At 46.2% G+C, this 9,392-nt stretch overlaps 1 long non-coding RNA gene across 1 annotated transcript; it reads left to right on the plus strand.

Annotated features, from left to right (window-relative positions):
- Window positions 1–6,615: 6,615 nt before the first annotated feature.
- Window positions 6,616–7,849, plus strand: LOC129405644 (uncharacterized). Its single transcript, XR_008630718.1, has 3 exons — window positions 6,616–6,695; window positions 7,192–7,251; window positions 7,776–7,849. It is a non-coding gene; the product is annotated as an uncharacterized LOC129405644 (long non-coding RNA).
- The last annotated feature ends 1,543 nt before the right edge of the window (window positions 7,850–9,392 follow it).

Raw genomic sequence — 9,392 nt, forward strand, 5'->3', positions numbered from 1 at the left:
TATAACCCACTTCAAGGAGCACATCAAGACGATCACTGTAAGAAACTCTGTTCAGATGAGTATGGAACACACATCATACAAGTGCTGGAAAGTTGGAGAAATTGGCGAGATCTTGCGAAACTTAAACTCCACGGTGACAATGAGAGAAACACATTTCTTGAATCGCTACATTCCTTTCAAGGATCTCTTACACATACAGGCAGATCAGGACCAATGAAATAACTTTCATAAATACAGAGAACGGAAGATACATGAACGCTGCTCCTGTGACACGGCAGTTCCAAAGAAAGATAGGGGCATCTCTTCACATCCACTAAGTGCTACTAAAAGACCTTCTCAGGTGGAGTCCTCAATGAAACGGGACACAGAAAACATTGGTTACACTCAATTGGAACGCACCTGAAACTAGTTCTGGAACGATGCACGCAATTGAACAAGTAAGCCGAAACACCAGAAAGAACACTGCCAGAAACTCATTCTCCTTAAACGGTAGCCTAATTGCAAGTATCATACTCATGTATATACAGGAAAATTTCATGAACACAATAGATCTTTTCCAACGTAGAGATACTGTTATTTCCGTGTGCGCTCTCCCTGCTGCACTCCCAGTCCCCGAGGGAAACGCACTGACATTGATATCCGCTTTCTAGAAAACACTGTTCACCATACACGTTGATGCTAAGGGCTTCATGAAACCCTGGTCAGACGAAATGGCAACACACCTAAAACCAGAGCTGTAACAGTGGGTGAGCATTGAACCGTCACTAATGCTCTTGGAACACTGCACATCTAATGACAGAAGCACATTCACTAGACAGTAGCCTCTTTTCAGTAATTTTGAAACACACTGGAAGATTCCCCATCAAACTAAGTCCCTTGAAATATATGGACACTGATACTTACAGACGTGATCTCTCACTGCTATACACTAGTTCCGTGAAAGACACTCAAACAAACTCACGTCTCTTTTAGAAGTAGGTCATAACCCTCTAGAGCACATCAAGACGATCGCTTTCAGAAACCCTGTTCAGACGAGTATGGAACACACTTCTAACTCATGCAGTAAATGTCGAGAAATTGCACTTTCAAAGCCAAACTGAAACTCCCGTGACAATGAGAGAAACACATTCCCCGAATGGGTAAATTCTTTGCAAGGATCTCTTCCTCAAAAAGGCAGATTAGGACCAATGTACAAACTTTCAAGTATGGGAGAACGGAAGATACATGAGTGCTGCTCCTGTGACACTCTCGTTGCAATGAAAGAAAGGGGCATCTCCTCACATCCACTGAAATGGTACTAAAGGCCTTTTTGGAGGAGTCCCGAATACAACGGGACTCAGGAAACATGGGTCACACTAAATTGGAACGCACCTGAAACTAGTGCTGGAACGATGCATGAAATTGAACAGTCAGCAGAACACTGAAACTCCAAAAAGAACATTGCCAGAAACTCATTCTCCGAAACGGTAGAATATTTTAAAGTTACTCCTGTATACACAGGAAGATGGCACGAATACTATATATCATTTCAAGTATAGAGAATCGGTTAGTTCCGTGTGCACTCTCAACCGCTGCGTTCCCGTTCCCATGAGTGAAGCTCACATAGAATGACTTCCGCGTTCTGAAAAATGGTGTTATCCATACACGTCAATGCTAAGGCCTTCAGGAAACCCGTGTCAGACGAAATTGAAACGCATCTAAACCCAGAGCTGTAACAGTGGGTTAACATTGAATAGTCACTTGATGCACTTATAACACTGCACGTCTAGAGACAGAAAGATATTCAACAGACAGTCATAGTTAAAGATGTTATCTCTCACGGCTACACACTAGTTCCAATGAAAGACTCTCAAAGAAACTGACATCCCTCTATAAGTACATTATAACCCCCTTCAAAGAGCACATCAAGGCGATCACTTTAAGAAACTCTGTTCAGAAGAGTATGGAACACACATCATACTCGTGCTGTAAAGTTGGAGAAATTGGCAATGTCCTGCGAAACTGAAACTCCACTGTGACAATGAGAGAAAAACATTTCTTGAATCGCTATATTCCTTTCAAGGATCTCTTACACAAACAGGCAGATCAGGACCAATGAAAAAACTTTCAAATATACAGAGAACGGAAGATACATGAACGCCTCTCCTGTGACACTCCAGTTCCAAAGAAAGATAGGGGCATCTCTTCACATCCACTAAGTGCTACTAAAAGACCTTCTCAGGTGGAGTCCTCAATGAAACGGGACACAGAAAACATTGGTTACACTCAATTGGAACTCACCTGAAACTAGTTCTGGAACGATGCACGCAATTGAACAAGTAAGCCGAAACACCAGAAAGAACACTGCCAGAAACTCATTCTCCTAAACGGTAGCCTAATTGCAAGTATCATAATCATGTATATACAGGAAAATTTCATGAACACAATAGATCTTTTCCAACGTAGAGATACTGTTATTTCCGTGTGCGCTCTCCCTGCTGCACTCCAAGTCCCCTGAGGGAAACTCACTGACATTGATATCCGCTTTCTAGAAAACACTGTTCACCATACACGTTGATGCTAAGGGCTTCAGGAAACCCGGGTCAGACGAAATGGCAATACACCTAAAACTAGAGCTGTAACAGTGGGTGAGCACTGAACCGTCACTAATGCTCTTGGAACACTGCACATCTAATGACAGAAGCACATTCACTAGACAGTAGCCTCTTTTCAGGAATTTTGAAACACACTGGAAGATTCACCATCAAACTAAGTCCCTTGAAATATATGGACACTGATACTTACAGACGTGATCTCTCACTGCTACACACTAGTTCCGTGAAAACACTCTAACAAACTCACATCTCTTTTAGAAGTAGGTCATAACCCTCTAGAGCACATCAAGACGATCGCTTTAAGAAACCCTGTTCAGACGAGTATGGAACACACTTCTAACTCATGCAGTAAATGTCGAGAAATTGCACTTTCAAAGCGAAACTGAAACTCCCCTGACAATGAGAGAAACACTTTCCCCGAATGGGTAAATTGTTTTCAAGGATCTCTTCCACAAAAAGGCAGATTAGGTCCAATGTACAAACTTTCAAGTATGGGAGAAAGGAAGATACATGAGTGCTGCTCCTGTGACACTCTAGTTGCAACGAAAGAAAGGGGTATCTCCTCACATCCACTGAAATGGTACTAAAGGTCTTTTAGGAGGAGTCCCTCATACAACGGGACTCAGGAAACATGGGTCACACTTAATTGGAACGCACCTGAAACTAGTGCTGGAACGATGCGTGAAATGGAACAGTTAGCAGAACACTGAAACTCCAAAAAGAACATTGCCAGAAACTCATTCTCGTAAATGGTAGCCTATTTGAAAGTACCTCTTGTATACACAGGAAGATGGCACGAAGACAATATATCTTTTCAAGTATAGAGAATCGGTTAGTTCCCTGTGCACTCTCAACCGCTGCATTCCCGTTCCCATGAGTGAAGCTCACATAGAATGACTTCCGAGTTCTGAAAAACGCTGTTATCCGTACACGTCAATGCTAAGGCCTTCAGGAAACCCGTGTCAGACGAAACTGAAATACACCTAAACCCAGAGCTGTAACAGTGGGTTAACATTGAATAGTCACTTGATGCACTTGTAGCACTGCACGTCTAGAGACAGAAAGACATTCAACTAGACACTAGCCTCTTTTCAGTGTTTACGAAACAAACTGGAAGATTCACCAAGGACCTAGGACCCTAGAAATATACAGACAGTGATAGTTACAGATGTTATCTCTCACTGCTACACACTAGTTCCAATGAAAGACACTCAAAGAAACTGATCCCTCTCTAAGTACATCATAACCCCCTTCAAGGAGCACATCAAGACGATCACTTTCAGCAACTCTGTTCAGACGAGTATGGAACACACATCATACTCGTGCTGGAAAGTTGGAGAAATTGGCAATGTCTTGCGACACTGAAACTCCCCGGACAAAGAGAGAAACACATTTCTTGAATCGCTACATTCCTTTCAAGGATCTCTTACACAAACAGGCAGATCAGGACCAATGAAAAAACTTTCAAATATACAGAGAATAGAAGATACACGAACGCTGCTCCTGTGACAAGCCGGTTCCAAGGAAAGATAGGGGCATCTCTTCACATCCACTAAGTGCTACTAAAAGACCTTCTCAGGTGGAGTCCTCAACGAAACGGGACACAGAAAACATTGGTCACACTCAATTGGAACGCACCTGAAACTAGTTCTGGATCGATGCACGCAGTTGAACAAGTAAGCCGAAACACCAGAAAGAACACTGCCAGAAACTCATTCTCCTAAACGGTAGCCTAATTGCAAGTATCCTACTTATGTCTATACAGGAAAATTTCATGAATACAATAGATCTTTTCAAACGTAGAGATACTGTTATTTCCGTGTCCGCTCTCCCTGCTGCACTCCAAGTCCCCTGAGCGAAACTCACTGACATTGATATCCGCGTTCTAGAAAACGCTGTTCACCATACACGTTGATGCTAAGGGCTTCAGGAAACCCGGGTCAGGCGAAATGGGAACACACCTAAAACCAAGAGCTGTAACAGTGGGTGAGCATTGAACCGTCACGACTGCTCTTGTAACACTGCACATCTAATGACAGAACCACATTCACCTAGACAGTAGCCTCTTTTCAGTAATTATGAAACACACTGGAAGATTCACCATCAAACTAAGTCCCTTGAAATATATGGACACTGATACTTACAGACGTGATCTCTCCCTGCTACACACTAGTTCCAATGAAAGACACTCAAACAAACTCACATCTCTTTTAGAAGTGGGTTATAGCACTCTAGAGCACATCAAGACGATCGCTCTAAAGAAACCCTGTTCAGACGAGTATGGAACACACTTCTAACTCATGCAGTAAATGTCGAGAAATTGCACTTTCAAAGCGAAACTGAATCTCCCCTGATAATGAGAGAAACACATTCCCCGAATGGGTAAATTCTTTGCAAGGATCTCTTCCACAAAACGGCAGATTAGGACCAATGTACAAACTTTCAAGTATGGGAGAATGGAAGATACATGAGTGCTGCTCCTGTGACACTCTAGTTGCAATGAACGGAAGGGGCATGTCCTCACATCCACTGAAATGGTACTAAAGGCCTTTTTGGAGGAGTCCCTAATACAACGGGACTCAGTAAACATGGGTCACACTAAATTGGAACGCACCTGAAACTAGTGCTGGAACGATGCATGAAATGGAACAGTCAGCAGAACACTGAAACTCCAAAAACAACATTGCCAGAAACTCATTCTCCTAAATGGTAGCCTATTTGAAAGTAACTCTTGTATACACAGGAAGATGGCACGAATACATATATCTTTTCAAGTATAGAGAATCGGTTAGTTCCCTGTGCACTCTCAACCGCTGCACTCCCATTCCCATGAGTGAAGCTCACATAGAATGACTTCCGCGTTCTAAAAAACGCTGTTATCCGTACACGTCAATGCGAAGGCCTTCAGGAAACCCGTGTCAGACGACATTGAAACACACCTCAAACCAGAGCTGCAACAGTGGGTTAACATTGAAGAGTCACTTGATGCACTTGTAACACTGCACATCTAATGACAGAAGCATATTCACCTATACAGTAGCCGGGTTAGGGTTAGGGTTAGGGTTAGTGTTAGGGTTTAGTGTTAGGGTTAGGGTTAGTGTTAGGGTTAGGGTTGGGGTTAGGGTTGGGGTTGGGGTTGGGGTTAGGGTTGGGGTTGGGGTTGGGTTAGGGTTAGAGTTAGGGTCAGGGTTAGGGTCAGGGTCAGTGTTAGGGGCTGGTTCAGGGTCAGGGTCAGGGTTAGGGTCAGGGTCAGGGTTAGGGTCAGGGTCAGTGTTAGGGGCAGGGGCAGGGTCAGGGTTAGGGTTAGGGTTAGGGTTAGTAAACAATTTAGTAAACAATAAAGAGCATAAAAAAATGGCATTCTGGAGTGCGGCTGCGCCAGCCCAAAACTCCAAGTGGTCCCTGCCGCCGGAAGTCACGCCCTCGACCCACCCTCGGTGCCATTTTGCCAGAATGCACAGAGAAGCGGCAGGTATTCTGGTGAGCAACGCAGCCCGGACAATGCTCCGGACACGAATTGGGGCCAGCAACACTGGGGACCCAGAGTTACTGGGTTCTTGTCTCACTCACGGAAAAGAATTTCAGGAGTAGACAAGCAGTGAAGTAAACAGATTTTATTCAGAGGTTTCTGAGGGAAGGAGGAAGGGATAGGTGGCACTCAGGACTCACTCCCGGCAGTGCTCGGGGACGCTATGGGGCTCTGGGGATCAAGCCTGGGTCGCCCGCGTGAGAGGCAAACGCTTTGCCCGCTGGAATCTCTGCCCCGCTTTTCCAAACGGTTTCTGAGGAGAAGCTGATGTCCTCAGCTCCTCTGTTCACACTGCCTTTCACGCCAGCTGGGGGGTGGGGGTCTCGCTTGCCAGGGCCGAGGGGGCAGAGTCTAGATGGCTCCTGGGGGTGTGGCCCCTCGCCCTGGGGGCCTGGGGGTGTGGCCCCACTTGGCAGCCTCCTGGGGGTGTGCCCTCGCCCGTGCCCCTCCTCGCGGCCCTCCCTATTTCCGGCGCTCGTGCAGGGGAGGAGACGGCCGTGACTGGGGGTCTCTGCGCCCGATCGTCCGTGTAGTTCGGTTCCGGCTGTTCCTCTGGGAGGGTCGCAGACTCGGTGAGCCCGGGCCAGGTTTCCCTCAGTGCCGGGTGTTGTCTCCCGTCTCACCTCAGCGCCCTTCGCCCTTCGCCCTTCGCTGCCGACTCTTCCCGCAGACGCAGCGCGGGGGCGTTTGGCGTTTCCCTCACGTGCCGCCCGGAGAGGGGCGCTGCTTTGGCCAGGCAGGCGGGTCAGGCGTCTTTCCCGTCTCAGCGCTGGCCAGTGATGCCTGGCTGTGTTCACCATTGCTGGGAACTGTCCCCTGCCTTTTAATTTTTTTGAATTAAGCTCTTATTTTTATTTTTAATTAATTATTCATTTTAAGAAATCGACTCAGTGAGATACGCATGCAAAGTTGTCAATGATTGGATTTCAGTTATGAAATCCTAATGTTCCGACACCACCAGTGTACGCTTCTCACCACCACTGTTCCCAGTTTCCCTCCTCAGGGCCGGGTGCACTTGTGTGCACCAGAAATGTGCCTTGCCTGATCTTTGTGTTCTTTTGTCACTAGGTTCCATTGGAAGCTGGGATGGGCACCAGAAGATGATGTCAGAGCTCCCGAGCTTCTGAGGTAGGAATCCTGCTCGCTTATTACTCCTCTTTAGCATAGCAACCGGTGTTACTGTAAGACGATCATTATTGCCCTTTCTTAGCATAAGTGTCTCAAGGGAGCAACTCTAAAAGGTCATGGAGTGTTGAAGGGAGCACTCGTTTGAGAACGACTGCATTCATTTTAGTGTCAGTGAGCTAAAAATTCAGTTACTCACGTGCAATACGTGACAGGATTGTAGAGTACTAGTTAGCTTCACCCTGTCTGAGACAGTGACTAGTGCTCACTGTCAGATGGAGGGTGGCTGTCCTCACACACTGCTCTGCCTCTGCACAGTCATTGACAGTCATAGGAGTATACAGATCTGAGAGCACTGGGTGACCACCCCCCTCCCACAAAAGGTCTGAAGGAGAAATCCACAGAAATGGAGTGTGCTGGGCATCATGCCAGTGACCACTTGCAGACATCACTCTGGCTCTTACAGGCACATCCCTGACCATATCCATCCATGGGTTTTCAGCAACCATTACATGCCTGTTTTCTAGGTTTTACTGTCGGCCTCCAGAACCCCGACATGCATGCATGGCTTGATGTTCATCATGTTCCACCATAGACCCACGTGACTGCTCCTGCCGCAACACTGTTAGCTTCCAGCTCCAGCGTGCCTGAGGTGCTGTGCAGAGGTGAGTCATCGCCGATCACACACAATGCACGTGTGTCGTATCACAGGCTCATTTTCACATCACGTGGAAAAGTTGTCATTGCATTCAACTGTGGTTAATCTTTTCCAGTTTTTACAATGGCTAACGATGATTCAGGAGTGAAGTTTCTCTTTATACGGTGAAACGTGTGTAATGTACAGAACCTGAACTCATGTTTTCTGTGTGTGTTGACATTGCTATAGAACATGATAAGAGATTCGATTCTAAGAAATCCACCATTGGCAGCATTAAGGAGTAACAGTTACCAGGCTCTACCCTGTTCCCTAAATTCCTGGTACTATGGGACCAGACCTACGCGTTAGGGGGTGCTGTTTGTCTCTTGGCCACCAGATCACCCAGTTTCATCCTTTCTTTATGTCCTCTGAATAGCACTGGGGTGCAATTCTGAGCATATGCACAGGGTCAGGCATTGAGCCCCTGGGGTATACTCCAGAAATGCCTCCTAAGGCACGATTATGGGCTTCTGCTTCCCTCCAGGGGCTGCAGTTGGGCCCATGGTGGCCCCAGGGCACGCTTGGTTGCCTTATCACTGGGACACAGGGAGCACAGGGCAGGCAGTTCAGGGACCCCCAGGCTGGCACATTGCATTGCTGTGCCAGATACTTCTGTCTGGATCTTGTATGTGCAAGGGCTGTGCCCTTTTGCTGAAGTGGATTTTTTTTTTTTGGTATATTTACCCTTCCTTGATTTTATTATTATTTTTAAAAAAATTTATTTATTTATTTACTTATTTTTGCTTTTTGGGTCACACCCAGCGATGCTCAGGGGTTACTCCTGGCACATGCACTCAGGAATCACCCCTGGCGGTGCTTGGGGGGACCATATGGGATGCCGGGGATCGAACCCAGGTCGGCCGCGTGCAAGGCAAACGCCCTACCTGCTGTGCTATCGCTCCGGCCCCTATTTTTTATCTTATTTTATTTTATAATATATATATATTTAAATTTACTTATTTTTAGTGAGTTGTCACAGTGAGCGTACAGTTACAGATTTATGCATTTTAGTGCTCTTGTTTCCCTGATACAAAGTTTGAGAACCCATCCCTTCACCAGTGCCCATTCTCCACTACAAATAAACCCAGCATCCCTCCCACTCCTTTTCATTATATTTGTTATTTTTAATTTTTTTTTATTTTTGTGTCACACCTGGCAATGCTCAGGGGTTATTCCTGACTCTGCCCTCATGAATTACCCCTGGCAGTGCTCAGTAGACTGTATGTGATGCTGGGAATGGAACCTGGGTCAGCCGTGTGCAAGGCAAATTCCCAGACCACCGTGCTATCGCTCCAACCCCTTACCCTTGATTTTAAATGGATGAGGGTCCAGGCATCATGCACTGCATCTTGCAGGAGGTCGAGATTTTATCCCTTCAATAACTTCATAATTCTGAGCACAGATCCAGGTGTTACCCTGAGGGCTGGTAGGTGTATGTGTGCTTTGA

Source organism: Sorex araneus, chromosome 6 (assembly GCF_027595985.1).
Source record: "Sorex araneus isolate mSorAra2 chromosome 6, mSorAra2.pri, whole genome shotgun sequence".
In the NCBI taxonomy this organism is placed as follows: domain Eukaryota; kingdom Metazoa; phylum Chordata; class Mammalia; order Eulipotyphla; family Soricidae; genus Sorex; species Sorex araneus.